At 35.7% G+C, this 17563-nt stretch overlaps 1 protein-coding gene across 2 annotated transcripts in view; it reads left to right on the plus strand.

Annotated features, from left to right (window-relative positions):
• Positions 1–17563, plus strand: part of CAB39L (calcium binding protein 39 like) — a 98593-nt gene that overhangs the window by 861 nt on the left and 80169 nt on the right. For both annotated transcript variants that reach the window (XM_007466427.1, XM_007466426.1), the window contains exons 2-3: positions 12205–12352; positions 12968–13043. The gene's annotated coding sequence lies outside the window, so the exon portion shown is untranslated. The remainder of the gene's footprint in view (positions 1–12204; positions 12353–12967; positions 13044–17563) is intronic.

Consider the following 17563-nt stretch of genomic DNA (forward strand, 5'->3'; position numbering starts at 1 on the left):
CATTCCTGCAGTGGTCTTTTGTTAAAAGCAAGAAAGTAGTTGATCTTTGCAGAAACAGTGGAAATGAAGGAAGAATTTTGTCAAATTTTGGTTTTCCTTGTTACAGTCTGCTGAAGATTTAGGAATCTCCGGGTTTGCCTTGGCGTCCTTGGTTGCTTCGTCATGGGTAGGGAGAGGTTTTTGTAAGAAAAAGCATCTTAACTTCTCAGCTCTTTGGGGATGGGAGGAGGGAGACAGGAATTACCTCCCTTTCCTCCTTATTATTTTAAAAAATCGAAGTAGAAAGTACACATGGTCATTCATTTGAGGGGAAATTTTATCGGATCGGAAAACCTAGCTAAAAGGTTAATATTTTGTGATTAACTTCAGCAGTTTTGACCCTCATGAGAAGAAAGCAAAGACACTTATTGCCTTGAGTTTAGTTTTCATTTATCCAAGGTTAACTGGTAACCCAACTCAAAAGTACCATGGCAGGAATACCAAAGAGAACAGCAGTAAAATAATAATTGAAAATTAATTTTCTTTTACAATTTTACTTTTTATTCATGAGTCTTAAAAACTTAAGTTGCAAGAGTTCAAGTATCAGTAATTTAGTGTTGAGTTGATGGCCAAGGTACTACGTACGTAAGGAATGTTGGTGTCTGCGGAGAGTTTTGGAGCCAATCTTGGGCGGATTTCCAGGGAGGACTGTATAGGCTATCAAAGTAAAGTTGGTGGGAATTCCCTGGCGGTCCAGTGGTTAGGACTCTGTGCTTCCACTGCAGGGGGCACGGGTTCAGTCCCTCTTTGGGGAACTAAGATCCCGCAAGCTGTGCAGTGCAGCCAAAAAAAAAAGTAAGCGATTGGTGGCTAACAAACACCGATAACACAAAGTAGCTGCTCAGTAAATGTTTGCAAAAACTTTTGGATAGCGTTCACATATCATAGTTACTGACATATATTCAAAAGTGTAATTGTTGATTGAATACATTTAAAACATACAGTAATTGGGAGGTATGGATATATACATTTTTTTAGCCTAACTGAAACATAATTTTTTAACCTGCTTTCTGGAAAACTTGACCTTCAATTTGTTTGAACTAAATTTATTTGTTGCTTCCACTTTATACATGTGAGTAATAATGAGGACAGGTTCATAAATCTTTCGTGAGATCTGTTTATGAGATCCTACTATAAGGAAATTTAGATAATGAAAATGAACCATCAGGTAATAATGCTGTAGTTGCATTTTTTCTTGAAAGCATACAATCTCAGTAAATGATACCAAATTTATTAGTGCCTTCAGTCTCTTCTGCTGAAGAAAATTTATTGCTTTTCTATTTTCTTTTTTTTTTTGAGTTTTATTTTATTTTTTTATACAGCAGGTTCTTATTAGTTATCCATTTAGTGTATATATATCAATCCCAATCTATTTTCTTTTTAGCACAACTTAAAGTCAAAATACTACGTTTACATTTACTATATTGCGTAAATATGTTCTGTATGTAAGTAATTTTAAAATAACAAATTAGGTAACTGTCTTCAGATTTTTCTTTGAAGAATACAGTTCTCTAGATTTCATAATATATAATCTGAAGATCTGTAGAAATTTTTTAAAATATCACTTTTGCATGAACAATGTTATGTAACCTTAAGTAAAAGTCATTTAACTTAGATTGATATGTTAGAGATTATTTTTTATTGCAGTCTCATATATACAAATTTAGATTTTTTCCCCATTATCAAGTGATGCACCGTTTAATTATAAAAGAAAAAATCTGATGATACCTTTTAAATGAATATGTTTTGTGACAGAATGTATATTAGAATCTCTTTATCTAATAGATCATAAAAAAGTCAATAAAAACTGCTCTCAGAACCTGTTTGGAATTCTTGTGTTTGGTACTTAAAAAATCCAAATGATTTTATGAGTGAAGGTTTTTTAGAGTGATTATAAGCACTTCTTTTTTATTATTATTAAAGTATAGTTGACTTATTATTTTCAGGTGTAAACCACAGTAATTCAATATTTTTATAGATTACACATCATACAAAGTTATTATAAAATATTGACTATATTTGTTATTGAACCAAACTTGAGTCTGGTCGCCTGCCATGCAGCAAAGCCTATTTATTGACACTGGGTATGGTGAAGGAAAGTATACCATTTATTGTAGGGCCCAGGAAGGAGTATGGGCAGCTCATGCTCAAAAGACCCAAACTCCTGGATGGTTTTCAGGGGATCAGTTTTAAAAGCAACATTTGGGGGTGAGGGCTGCAAGATTCATGACTTTCTTCTGATTGGTTGGTGGTGAGGTAGCAGGATGACATTTCAGGAATCTCAATCATCAACCTTCTGGTTCCAACCAGTCTGGGGTCTAGTGCTTGAGAATATAGTCACTGTCCTCCACCTGGGTGAGTGGGGGGCCTTAGTTCTTGACAAAGATATCTGTCAGATTGTTATGTGTATCCCTTGAGGAGGAACTAGGACTCTGCTTTATTGCTGAATTACTGCCATTATTTTTCTTGTTTAACTGCTTTTCCTTTGTTTCTGCATTTTCTCATTTCCCTAATTAGTAACTGCCTGTGCCTGCTCTTTGGAACTCAGGGAAAGCCTGGGAGACTAAAGACATTTTTTACAAGCAAAAAATGGAAATGGAGGGGCTTTTGTACACAGGAGGACCCCCACCCCAGGACCTGCTTGATTTCAGTACCCCCTTTAGTTTGATATTCTTCTATCTTGAGAGGAACAGGTATGGGACAAGAAAGGGAATACAGTTTTGGATAGAGAGCTTAATAATAAACTCAGCAGAGGAACTCAGTTTTAGGGGGACTCAGTTGCATATTCCCTGTGCTGTATATTACATTCTTGTAACTTTTTTATTTTATACCTAGTAGCTTGTACCTCTTAATCCCCTTCACCTACTTTGCCCCTTCCCCTACGCCCCTCCCCTTTGGTAGCCACTAGTTTGTTCTTTGTATCTTTGAGTCTGTTTCTGTTTGTTATATTTGTTCATTTGTTTTATTTTTTAGATTCCACATATAAGTAAAAATACAAGCAACTCTTTATTTAAAAAAAAATTAAAATGTGATAGGTTTTCCCCTCATACTAAATTGCATGTAATAATCATTCCTCATTTTAAGTTTATTTTTGAAGTACCAGAAATACCTTGCTGGGCTTCGTAAATAATTTTGACCATATAAATGTCACTTTGGGGGAACATTTTGAGATTTTCAGAAATATTTCTATATTCCTCCTTAATTTGGTGTGTTTCACCATTATTTTTCTGGTATTCAACCAATAAGGTCCATTATGGGAATAAATTAAATGATGTGACTAAAAATAAAAAATGACTTAAAACTATATAAAGATCATCCTACTGCAGAGCACAGGGAACTAGAGTCAATATCTTGAGATAAACCGTAATGGAAAAGAAGATAATAAACGTATATATGTACAACTGAATCACTTTGTGGTACTGTAGAAATTAACCCAACATTGTAAATCAACTATACTTCATTTTTATTTTTTAAGAAGATTTATTATTTATTTATTTAATTTATTTTAGGCTGCATCGGGTCTTAGTTGCGGCACACGGGATCTTCTTTGAGGTACGCGGGATCTTTCCTTGAGGTGTGCAGGCTTCTTTCTAGTTGTAGCACGCAGGCTCCAGGGCACGTGGGCTCTGTAGTTTGCGGCACGTGGGCTTAGTTGCCCCACAGCCTGTGGGATCTTAGTTCCCTGACCAGGGATTGAACCTGCATCCCCTGCATTGTAAGACGGATTCTTTACCACTGGACCACCAGGGAAGTCCCTATACCTCAATTTAAAAAAAAAGAAAAAAAAAAACCTATATAAAGATCAAAATGACTACTGTAGTTTGTGGTGTTCAGCTAATCAATGAAATTGATTGGATGACTGAATCATGAGAATGTCCATTAACTACTGAAAATGATTGTGAGGTAAATACATGGGACATTCATATTTCACTTAAAGGAGTAAACTTTAAATTATTATATATATATATTTTTTTATTGTATTTTTTTTTTTTGCGGTACGCGGGCCTCTCACTTTTGAAAGTAATCAATGCCTAGCTCAACTTCCTCTTAAAGTATAAATAGGTTTCATTCAATCACAATCTCTTCTAATCATGCTGTACTCAAATTGTGCATTTTATACAATGGTACTTGCTTCTTACAAGCTTGTGAGAAACAAAATAACTCCCTGGAAGGCAAGACTACTTCCTGAGTCTGATGAACTACATACATGTTTGTATGTAGTTGATATTCGATAAATGTTTGTTCATTTGAAGTATGTTTCATTTTTCAAATAGAATAAAGAATTGAGTGGGGAGGTCAGAGGTAGGCCTATATTGCTTTACATGTAAAATGTGGTCTATACTTTTGGCAAGTGTATTCATTTCTTGCAAATCAACATATAAAAACATCAGTACCTGACAGAAAATGAGCAAAGGACATGGACTCATGGTGACAAAAGTACAAGCACAAACGGCTTCCGTGAAAAGTATTTAACTTGTAATTAAAGAAATAAATACTTAAAGCAATTTGTTGGAATGCATCAGAGACATAAATATGTATACTCTTTGACCCTTTCTAGGAAGTTTCTGTGAAAATGGAGATGGAGTCAAAACTTTTTGATCACAATGTAATTTTATACTTGTGAAAAATTGGAAATAAAAATTACCCAATGGTGGAAGAATGGTTTTATAAATTACAGCACACCCATCACAATAGGCTATATTTCAACCTTTTAAAAGGATTATTTTCAAAGGGTATTTAGTGATACAGGCTATTTAATGACATAGAAAAATGATCATTATTTTTGTTACATGAGAAAAGTATAGAATAGTAATTGAGGAAATGCAGTGAGATTCCACTATACAACCACTTAGAATGGCAAAAAACAAAACAAAAAGAAAAAGAAGAGAACACAAGCACTGGCAAGGATACAAAGCAACAGGACTCAAATCTTGCCGGTGGGAATGCAAATACTATAGCCATTTGGAAGACTGACAGTTTCTTATAAAATCCAACATATCTTTATTATATGACCTAGCAATCCCACTCCTAGATTGAAATTTTCCAGCAAGATATGAGAGCTCCATTAGCTTCTCTCTCTTGCCAGCATTTGGAATTATCAGTTTTTTTAAATTTTAGCCATTATAATGAGATATGAAGTGACATCTTATTATGATTTTAATTTGCATTTCCCCCACAACTGCTTTTCTCATGAAAAGTGAAATGAAAACCTGTAGTCTCCCCTCTGCAAATATTTATAGCAGTTGTATTTGTAATCACCAAAAACTGGAAAGAACCCAGATATCTCAACTGGGGAATGGATTTTTAAAAACTGAAGTATGTCCATACAATGTGACACAGGAACGAACCTCTTAGTCTAGGATAACATATAAGTATCTTGGAAAAGGGACTATGAGATAATTACATACTAAGTTATCATAAGAAAAAACACCAAATGAGCCGTGGAGCATTGCATCATATAATGAAAACACACCAGAAAAAAAGTGGCCAAAGAGCAGATGAAAATGGTAATTAAATATTTCAAAATAAAGCAAAGAGAAATTGAGGGAAAGATGAAACCTTTGAAGGAACCACACAAATCAGAAATAAAAGGAGCTCAGAGATGAGGTGAATAAGCTGTATAGAAGGATGTGAAATGAGAGCTGGCAGAACTCCAGAAAGAATTAGAAAAAAGGATATTTCTAATGATGATTAAATTAGAAAGAAAACGAGTGAATATACATCATAGAAAGCACAATAAGAGAAATAAAGAGTAGATAAGAGAAAATTGAAGAAAATCAAACAGATAAAGTTTTTTGAAAAGGGGCCAAAAGAAAGTGACAAGACAGGGACTTCCCTGGTGGTCCAGTGGTTAAGACTCCACACTCCCAATGCAGAGGGCCTGTGTTCGATCCCTGGTCAGGGAGCTAGATCTTGCACACCTCAACTAAAGATCCCACATGGCACAACAAAGATCCCACGAAGATCCCATGTGCTGTGACTAAGAGCCGGTGCAGCCAAATAAATAAATAAATAAATAAATAAATAAATATTTTTTTAAAGAAAAGAAAGTGACAAGACAAAGAGAGCCAAAATAAGTGTATCAGGAGTGTATTTGGTTTTGTTAAACCAAAGCATAGAGGTGGTGGTTATGTAACATTAACAAGTATATTGTGAATATACTTAATGCCACTGGATTGTATACTTAAAAATGTTTAAAATGGTACGTTTTATGTTGTTTATTTTGTTGTTTATTATTGTTGTTTATGTTGTTTATTTTACCATGATAAAAAAATTGTAAACCAATGCAGTGGAACAGAACAACTACTAGAACTATAATTCAGGAAAACTTTAAAGAAGGTTTAAGTCTATATACGTTGAAAGGCACACTGTGCATCTGGGGAATTCAACCCAGAACAGTCAGTTAACACAGAAGGATTCTTGTAGAATTGTTGGATTTTAAAAATAAAGAAAAAAAAAATCTGCACCCATGGAAAAAAGACCAAGTAAACCTGGAAAGAAAATTAGACTGGATTAGATTTTTTTAATATAAAAATGTATTTATTTTTATTTATTTATTACTTTTGGCTGTGTTGGGTCTTCGTTGCTGCGCGCGGGCTTTCTCTAGTTGCAGTGAGCAGGGGCTACTCTTCGTTGCGGTGTGCGGGCTTCTCATTGTGGTGGCTTCTCTTGTTGCGGAGCACAGGCTCTAAGTGCACAGGCTTCAGTAGATGCGACGCATGGACTCAATAGTTGTGGCACACAGGCTTAGCTGCTCCGCGGCATGTGGGATCTTCCTGGACCAGGGCTCAAACCTGTGTCCCCTGCATTGGCAGGCAGATTCTTAACCACTGCGCCACCAGGGAAGTCCTGGATTAGATTTTTTTAGCAGCAACATTTCATGCCAGATAATAACAAAGCAACATTTTTTAAATATTCAAGGAAATAAATATTCCATATCTCACCAAATTATACTTCAAGAATTCAGGCCATTAACAAGCATATATGAACATGAAACAACTCAAAGAATATTGTTCCTATGAATCTTTCTTGAAGAATATACTAGAGAACAAATTTCAGACAACCAGGAAATGAATGGAGAATCTTTGACATGAGGTCAGGTGGTAAGCACTGAGTATATCTTGTGTAGCACTAAGATTGTAAGATGGGAATAATTGTGGTAGAATGGTATGTAAATGTTGTATAATCTGATGATGTAGAAATAACATAGCCCACAGAAAAAGGGAGGGGGGAAGGGGAGTATAAGTGAAAAGTAGAATAAAGTGGTTGTTTGCCTCATAGGAATTAGCTGTAAGGAAAAGGATAGCACTTGAAGCTTACTGATGGACATAAATATACTATAAATAAGTATGTATACTTAGATGTGTAAGATAAAACACTAATAAAATTAATACCAGTGACCAAAACTAGATGGTGGGGGAGAAGAGGAAGTTACTAATTTTGTTACTGCTAGTCACAGGGAACTAACGGTATCTTAAAAAGAGGGGAGGGGAATGAAGAGTATTGTATAAAGATATTACTATAGAGTTAACCCCAATAACAAAAACTTTCCTAAATACTAAAAGAAATACCTACCCTAAAAAGAGCAAAGAGAACTATGTAATGATATGCACACATTTTCTATATGTATTTTATTTCTATATGTATTTATTTTCTATATGTACTTATCTGTACACACAAAATGAATAGAACATGAATCATTATCACAACACTAAATATATCAGGTGTATTAATAAATGTATATGGGCTCAACTTAATGATCGCTGTATGCAAAAGATACAGTTGTAAAAAGTATGAATAATAAAAGGAGTTCATAAGAAATGAAGGATAATTTTAAAATAACAAAAATAGAGGGAAGAGTGAAAACACATCAGAAAAATGCAAATTTTAAAAAAAGCAAGGTTCATCATCTTGGTATCAGACAAGCAGAGTTTAGTTCAAAAAGCATTAAGATGAAGGATATTATAAAATAGCCCATATAAAGCTAACAGTTATATTTACAATGAAGATTTTTTAAAATATCTATTTTATTTTATTGACACATCAATAGTTTTCATAAAGTAAAAACTACTAGATGTAAAAAGGAATAGAAACCTGCTAATAATAGAAGACTTTAACACACCTCTCTCAAAATGTCAGGTTAAGTGGACCAAGAAAATTAGTCATTATTATACATAATCAGTAAGGTAGATCTTACAGATTTGTATCAAAGTCTGAATCCATTAATAGAGAATATGTCTTCTCAAATGCACATAAGACAGTTATAAAAATCTATTATGTATTAGACCACAAAGAATATATCAGTTCCAAAATACAAAAAGTCAAAATTTTGACCACATGTAATAAGACTAGAAAATAATTTATAAATTTAAAAATTAAACCTGGGTCAAGTTTTCTGTAGGATGGTGGCAACTGTCTAAATCCAAATCTCTCCATACATCCTTTTAAAAAACCATACAGGGCTTCCCTGCTGGCGCAGTGGTTAAGAATCCACCTGCCAATGCTGGGGACACGGGTTCGAGCCCTGGTCCGGGAAGATCCCACATGCCAAGGAGCAACTAAGACCATGTGCCACAACTACTGAGCCTGCGCTCTAGAGCCGGTGAGCCACAACTACTGAAGCCCGCATGCCTAGAGCCCGTGCTCGACAACAAGAGAAGCCACCACAGTGAGAAGCCCACACACCGCAACGAAGAGTAGCCCCCACTTGCTGCAACTAGAGAAAGCACACGCAGCAACGAAGACCCAATGCAGCCAAAAATAAATAAATAAATTTATTTTTTTAAAAACATACCAAAAAAAACATACAGATCTGTAAGGAGAGCAAAGTATATCACCACCACCCTTGCCTAACTAATGTAATTTCAAATTATGGTTATGTAGACAGATAAACTAGAATGCAGCAGACTCAGCTCTGGACCCCATGCTGAGGTGACAAGTGAGGTTGAGACTTCAGAAGAGAGAAAAAGGAAGCAGGAACTGGCGTCAGCAGAATGCAAGTAAAATAACTCCAAAAAGAGAAAACCCCACCCTAAGGAGGGAAATACTAAGGTTTGAGACTCCTTAGACAGAAGGGACTTGAAAGTACACGGGATCAAAGAGGCCATCTCAGAAAGGTATTGCTTCTGGGAACAGAATGACTTGGAAGGGTCACCATTTACCTGGAGGCTTGGTGGTAAAGAGAACGAAGAGGTAGTAGAAATTAAGGATCTTGGTGAAACAGAGTAGAAGATAGATGAACCCTTTTTTACCCAAAAAGGAGTCACTGATTTTTAAAAGTCTGTACTTTATTAAACCAACAGAAGGTGCTATTGAACTAAAAAAATCCAGTATTTCTTCCAAATCCCTCACTCCTGTCTATGTACCGTTGTTAGTTAGTTTAAGAAAATTGAAACCCTTCAAAATGAACAGAAAATGGCAGGCAACACCCATATAAGGTTACTATAAGTAGAAAAATTAAAATGAGAATCAAAATATTTCAGCTGATGGAAAGTCTCCCCCAAAGCTTACTCAACTAAAGAGCTAAAGAAAACTACCTGAATTGAATACTCCTAACTGAATGAAATACCCTTAAACAAGCATTTGCAGAGATAAAGTCTCAAATTCAGAACCCCAAGACAAAAAAAGAAGGGAAGAAATGGAAGGTGAATTTACTGAACTCAGGAAACGAAATGAAAACAAAAAATAATCATCTTTTAAAATGAAGCTAAAGTCCAAGATACCTAATGGAAAGAATATAAGGGGCATTGAGAAAAAATATGAAGACAGCCAAAAGAATGAAAATTAAATGAAGAAAGGTAAAAAGTCAGAGAGAAAATGATCTATATAGATGATATGTAAGATTAGAGTTCCTAAGAAGAAAAAAACAGTAGCTGAGGCAATATTTAAACTTAAATCCATGAAAACATTCTGGAAGTAACAGAAGATTTAAATCTATGTATTGAAAATGCTCCTTGTGTACTGAGAAAATTGATCCCAAGAAGTCAACACTAAGTCATGTCCTAATAAAACTATTGGACTTTGAAGATAATGAAAAGTACTTCGGGGCTTCCAGGCAGAAAGAAGAGGTTAGCAACAAACTTCTCAATGGCAACATACAAAGCAAAATAGGCATGGAACAAATTTAAAGTCTATGAAATTGTAAGCCAAGGATTTTATAACTATGACTGAATCTCAGAAGAAAATTAAAACTATGATAAATTCCACTATATTAAAAAAATATTTACATGGTGAAAAATGCCATGAACAAAGTCAAATGACAAGTGACAAACTGGGAAGAAATATTTGAATATACAGCACAAAGAGCTCATTTCCTTAATGAAAATAACCTCCAAAAATCAAGGCAAATTACCATCAACCTGGTAGAAAAACAGGCCAAAGATATGAAAATAGATTTCATGGAAAAAAATGCAGATGACAAAACATATAAAAGATGTTCAACTTCAGTCATACAAAGAGAAATACAAATGAAACCTATTCTAAAAACCACAACTACACTAAAGCCTTTCTCACCAAAATCTGTAGTTATATAAAATATTCTATGGACTGTGGGGAAACAGGCACTTTGATGCATTTCTGGTGGGGATACAAAAGCACAAAGCCCAGGAGGGAACTTAGTAGTATCTGGCAGAATCACATATGCGTGTGTCTTTTGACCCAGACATAGGAATCTGTTCTAAGGACACACTGGCATAAAATATAAACTGGCATTTGTATCAATTTAGTCACAACAGAATTACTTGTATTAGCGAAAGATTGGAAATAAGCAAAATGCCCGTTAATAGGGAACTGATTAAAGTACATGCAACAGTGGAATATTCTTCAGGTTGATGGTGTCCCTTCCAAGTCACCCTTTTCACTAGAAGGCATAAAGAGAACGTAGAAAGTCTCCATGTACCAATATTGGGTGATCTGCAGAATATATTACAAAGTGGAAAAAACAAAGGCACTGAAGAGTATATAGAGTAATATATTAAATATGTAGAAGGAAGGAATGGGAAAGGTGCCAATGATAGAGTTCTCTAATTATAACTTGTTTACATGGTTTCAATCTTAGAATCATGTATGTTTACATATTCAAAAATTAAATTAAGTAAAAAGGTAGAAAGAGAAGAAAAATCTACAAAGGAAATAAATTTACATAACTATATAGAAGTTTGGTGACATAGCCACACAAGAAAAGGAACAATTTTAGTGACTTTAGAACATAGATTTTGGACTGTACATTGGCCCTCTGTATCTTCAGATTCTCCATCTGCAGAGTCAACCAACCACGGATCGAGAATATTCAGGGAAAAAAATTCCAGGAAGTTCCAAAAAGCAGAACTTGAATTTACCCCATACTGACAACTATTTATATATCATGTGCATTGTATTAGGTATTATAAGTAATCTAGAGGTGATTTAAGGTATATGTGCAATGTGCACAGGATATATGCAAACCCTATGCCATTTTATATAAGGAACTTAAGCATCCGTGGATTTTGGTATCCATGGGGGGCTGGAGCTAGAACCAATCCCCCATGGATACCAAGGGATAACTGTATCTTCTTAGCGGGGTATATTCAGTAGTATAATTGTTGTATTGCTTTTTTTTTTTTTTTTTGCGGTACGCGGGCCTCTCACTGTTGTGGCCTTTCCCGTTGCGGAGCACAGGCTCCGGACGCGCAGGCTCAGCGGCCATGGCTCACGGGCCTAGCCGCTCCACGGCATGTGGGATCTTCCCGGACCGGGGCATGAACCCGTGTCCCCTGCATCGGCAGGCGGACTCTCAACCACTGCACCACCAGGGAAGCCCATGCATTGCTATTTTTAAAGTATTTTATGTCTATTGTTGGGTAAAATAAGTGCTGCAAAATGTTAATTGTTGAGCAAAACCACAGTAGTTTATCAGGGCTGTGACTTAGAAAATTTAGTCTGGAAAGTCCTTTGATAGATTGAGCAAAGTGGAAATGAAGTGCAAAATTACACAGAAGGACAGCTAACATAACAAAGTACAGGTTATGTAGCAGGCTTTGTGCTGGGCACTATATATATGCTATATAATTTGGCTCGTGCAGCTACCCGTTGAGACTTGTGATATTATTTTCCTAAGAGGGATGTTGAAATTTAAACCCAGATCTATGTGATTCCAAAGCCTGTGTTTTTTCTACTACATTATTGCAGGATATACATCAAATATTGAGAAGAAAGAACATCCAGAGCTAAATGTTCTGTTTAAACCAGTAGTTGCTGCTCAGAAAATAAAGATGCAGACCCAAAGTCAGTGGTTTATACGTTCTTCATGCGAGAGCATTGTATTAAAGGAGAGAGTGTAAGTTTTCTCTTATTTCTAATGGGAAAATGTAAGCATACACACATGCACACATACATGCCCTCATACTGATGTTGGAGATAAAAATTTTATAAAAGTTGCCATTGATGACTGAAATTAGTGACAGATGTGAACTAAAACTATGGCAAAGCAGAAAAGAAAACATCTAGCAGGCATGGGTTTTCATGATGCTGTTAAAAGCAAAAAACCTTTCAAAGCTTCCCTTCATGACACTTCAAAGCTCTTCTAAGCTTTGCACAACCTTTTTGTATTGGCCTTTAAGATACTAGTTTAGATAAGGTGGTTTCTTCCTGTGGAAGGTTAGGGCTGATAGAGATTTCAGTGGTGCTGGAGTTCCCCTCATCTAAGCCACCCCTTCACATTTATACTGGTTTTCCCTAATGATGAAATATTTTTATTTGGTTCAGTACTACTTTTTAAGAAGTCTGCCACTTGAAGTAATTGGGGTAGGGAGAGATTCCTATTTTAATTTGATTCATTTGTATATGATTATGATGGAAATTCAATTTATAATTCTATGTACATGATAATAAGGAAAACTGAAATTTCTATAAAGATTTTTTAAATTAATTTTTAAGCTTTTCTTTTTGTCAGAAGCTGTGTTGATCAGTGACTTTGGTGAAGGCTGAGAAAGTTGAAGAAAATTTGCAGATGATACACAACTTCTAAGGTAAGCTAATATAATAACTCAGTCAAGATTTTAAGTACCCTTGACAGACTTATAGACTACAGTTAACACACTAAAATAAAATTTACAGGAGTAACTATAATATCCTGATTTAAATTTTACAAAGCAATTGTAGAAGTATTAAATAGACTTCCATTTCTGGCAGTATGATAGACAAGACATCCACCAAATATGTAAAATACTAGATTCAGTATTTTAAAAATCATTTAAAATGAATGGATGAACCTATAAGAAAATAAGAGAAACTTTCTGGGGCTAGAAACCAAGCAAGTATATTCTGTGAGGTAAACGAGTGCTGAAATCTCTGAATACTTTGGGGGCATCCATCAGTTTCTTTTGGCATAGAAACGTGCATGGCGAAGAATGGAGACAGAGGAAAATTCCCTGCGTTCTGCGAAGTGAAGGGGGCCTATCAGAGACCATCCTGGAGAGGCATACAGCTCTGGGTGGAGTTAAAATCCCCCTGAATAATTCCTGCTTACATTCACTTGGATTTGATGCCTTATTTTATACTATTTTCATGATCCTTAAACTCTACAAATGGAGAGTTTTAATTTAAAATAGACTTGCGTCTGTAACACTCTTCAGTACCTGCCAGAAACAATCACAAATCCTCCATGGAAGGAATTATCAACCTGGTTGTCAAATAATCATAGTTAAAAATCTAACAAATAAACTCATGTTTTTAAAAAAAATCACAAAACATACAAGGGGTAAAAATCAAAACACTATGAGCAAGAGTCAGCAGAAATCACAACTGAAACAGATCTACAGATATTTCAGCTATTAGAAATATCCAATTCATAAGATAAATATATTTAATAAATAGAAGAGGGATTCTAACCAAATGTAAAATAGATAGCTAGTGGGAAGCTGTCACATAGCACAGGAAGATCAGCTCGGTGCTTTGTGACCACCTAGAGGGGTGGGATAGGGAGGGTGGGAGGGAGACACAAGAGGGAGGAGATATGGGGATATATGTATACGTATAGCTGATTCACTTTGTTATACAGCCTAAACTAACACACCATTGTAAAGCAATTATACTCCAATAAAGATGTTTAAAAAAAGAGGGATTCTAAAATATAAATAAAGAGTAATAGACTATAAAAATGACAAGGCACATTAAAATAAGAATGAATTAGAATATCAGAAATGAAAAATCCCATAATAGCACTTAAAAATTAAATAATATGTTAAACCAGCATATAAGGCACAGTTAAGAAGAGTAAGAAATTATAGTTGACCCTTGAACAACACAGGTTTGAACTGCACGGGTCCTCTTATGTGTGAATTTTTTTCAGTAAATACGTACTTCAGTACTACGTGATCTGCAATTGGTTGAATCCACAGATGTGGTTACCGCAGTTATGGAAAGCTGATTGTAAAGTTAAACATAGATTTTTGACTGTTGGTGGTTGGTACCCCTAAACCTCAAGTTGTTCAAGGGTCAACTGTGCATGGAAGGCCATACACAGAGAGAAAAGATATAGGAAAAATAAAAGAGATGGCGAGATGATTTAATCAGAGTAGCAGGATACAATTTATGAAGAAAGTTAGTACTAAAGTAGAACACTTCAGAGTAACCTAAGATGAGCTTCTCTAGAGAGAAAGCATCATCCCCTTTGTAGGGGCAGGAAAAAACAAAACAAAACCACAACTAATTTGTTTTTAATGGGTTCCCCAACTCATCACTTAAAAGTCAGCACTTCCTCTTTGTCTTACTTTTTTATTCAAGACAAAGAATATAGTAGAACAGGAATGTGATTCATAATTTTTAAAAATCAATTGGAGATTTATTCACAAATATTTGCTGAGGATAAAGCAGTGAACAAAACACAAAAGTTCCCTCCCTTCACATTAGCTTATGTTCTAGTGTCATTAAAGTCAGTTACGAAGTAAAAATCAGGACAACAGCAAACTTATTCCTTTCCTTTTCACTCATAACTTTCCTCATCATGGGGTTATAATGGAAACTCAGGGGTATGCAGAGTTCACCATAGTCATAGAATACAGCAGTGTAGAGTGTATACATTATATATATCAGAGCCTACATTTTAAAAAATGCCTATTTCTTGTGTCAAAAAAATTAAAAATGCCTGTTTATAGAGAAACGTAGCTGCTGCTTTTAAAAAAAGAAACATTTTTTTCCACTTATGAATGCTATGGTTGAAAACTTGATTTTTTTCTTTTTAAACATTTGTTGAGTGACTAATTATTGAAACCCTTAAGGATGAACTGGATGCTACAACAGCTGCTCTTTTGGGATTAGGTGATGTTCTTCAGGGAATTCATGCCTGAATCTACTGTTTACAATTTTTAGGTGCTTTATTCAGCCAGTGCCAGTGGCATTTCATCTTTTAACCTTAGCACTCCAGTTATACTTTCTCTTGCACTTGGGAGGGTAGCCACATTTGCCACAGATCAACTTATGTCAGTGGTAGACCTTAGAGCCACAATAGCAGCACAGCATGTGTGTCTTATTGCTATGCTTTGCAAATGACGACATTCCCTTCCTCATCTCGCTTCTGATCATTACAGAAAAGAATAAAAGAAGAAAAAGTAATCAATCCTAACACCCAAAGAAAATTACTTCTAAAATTTCATTGTACTTCCTTCTAATTTTATCTATGTAAAATTATATGTGTGTATGGACACACAAATGGTTGTGTGTATATATATAATTTAAAAGTGAATTTGAGGGACTTCCCTGGTGGTCCAGTGGGTAGGACTCCACCCTCCCACTGCAGGGGACATGCAGGGGTCCAGGAAGATCCCACATGCCATGGAACAACTAAGCCCATGTGCCACAACTACTGAGGCTGCTGTTTAGAGCCCACGGGCCACAATTACTGAACCCTCATGCCACAGCTACTGAAGCCCGCATGCCTAAAGCCCGTGCTCCGCAACAAGAGAAGCCACCGCAATGAGAAGCCTGCACACCACCAGAAGAGTAGCCCCCATTCGCCACAACTAGAGAAAGCCTGTGTGCAGCAACGAAGACCCAACGCAGCCAAAAAAATTAATTAATTAAAAAAAAAAAGAACCAGCACAGCCAAAATAAATTAAAAAAACAAAAAACAAAAACAACCGAGGGGGTAATCAGCTGTGTCAGATGAGTGACTCAAAGGAATGGATAGTGTTTCAAAGCAACACTAATAAACTGCTCACATTTAAAAAATAAATAAATAAAATAAAAGTGAATTTGAAATACTCATATTTATTCTATTTTAAAATTTTTATTTAACATATTTTTCTTATATGAATATATGACAGTTTAAAATATTATTTTGACACCTCTATTAAATTCTATTATAAGATGGTAGCATAGCATAATTTATTCAGCCATTTCTTTTTGTAAACATTCCAGGCTTTCCTATTATAAATAACATTACGATGACATCATTGACTATCTGGCCATATCTCTGATTATTTTCTCAGGATAGCTTTCTGTTAGTAGAAATAATCTGTTAAAGAGCATGAATATTCTGATAAATTGTTTTCTAGATATATTCTTAGTGATTTTATTCTACACAGCAGCATATGAGATTTTGTCTCACCACATTCTTGCCAATGGTAGTTTATGTTTTAAAAAAATGTTCTATTTCTTAGGAAGATTGGTTCTGTTTCTTATAACAGTTATACTTCTTTTACTAAGGTGAAAACTTTTCATCTGTATTTTTGATTTTGTATTGAGATGGAGAAATTGTCGGTCTTTTAGTAGTTGGCACAAGAATTCTTGTTTTTGCAGAAAATGGTGAATTTGTTTGGAAGAAATGCCTTGATAATTCATTTGTGATGAATACTGAGTCTACAAGAGGCTTGTTCAAATATGAGAAGATGATTGTTAAATTGCTTTTTTTTTTTTTTTTGCGGTATGCGGGCCTCTCACTGCTGTGGCCTCTCCCGCTGCAGAGCACAGGCTCCAGACGCGCAGGCTCAGCGGCCATGGCTCACGGGCCCAGCCACTCCGCGGCACGTGGGATCCTCCCGGACCGGGGCATGAACCCGTGTCCCCTGCATCGGCAGGTGGACTCCCAACCACTGCGCCACCAGGGAAGCCCCTTAAATTGCTTTTTAGAGAGGTGTGTTGTGTCCATTGGAAGGGCCTGTTTTGTTAAGGTTCAGGATGAGTTACGTACACAGATTTGGAAGTAGAAGCTGGGACAGAAATAATGGAAAGAAAAAAGTGAAAGGTACAGGGAAAACCTGGCAGGAGGGATATGGGAACCCTCGAGAGATGTTAGATGAGACTTTCCAAGTGAAATGCTGTATGTTGTGTAATGTGACTCTCACTGTGACCCCACAAAAAAAAATGTATGGAAATTAGGAAATCCTTGGTGTACCTGGATTTCTTGCAGAAGCCAGTGAAGGGGCTGAATGCTAAATGTTGGTTGATGTGGGACTAAAACATTTGGCCAAGTGTTTAGGGAGCAGCTACCATTTGGGTTACTTCTTCCCTCTAGGAGATATCTCTGTGTCTCACTGTTCTCTTCACTCTT

The sequence above is a fragment of the Lipotes vexillifer genome, unplaced genomic scaffold, assembly GCF_000442215.2.
Source record: "Lipotes vexillifer unplaced genomic scaffold, Lipotes_vexillifer_v1.1 scaffold384, whole genome shotgun sequence".
NCBI lineage: Eukaryota > Metazoa > Chordata > Mammalia > Artiodactyla > Lipotidae > Lipotes > Lipotes vexillifer.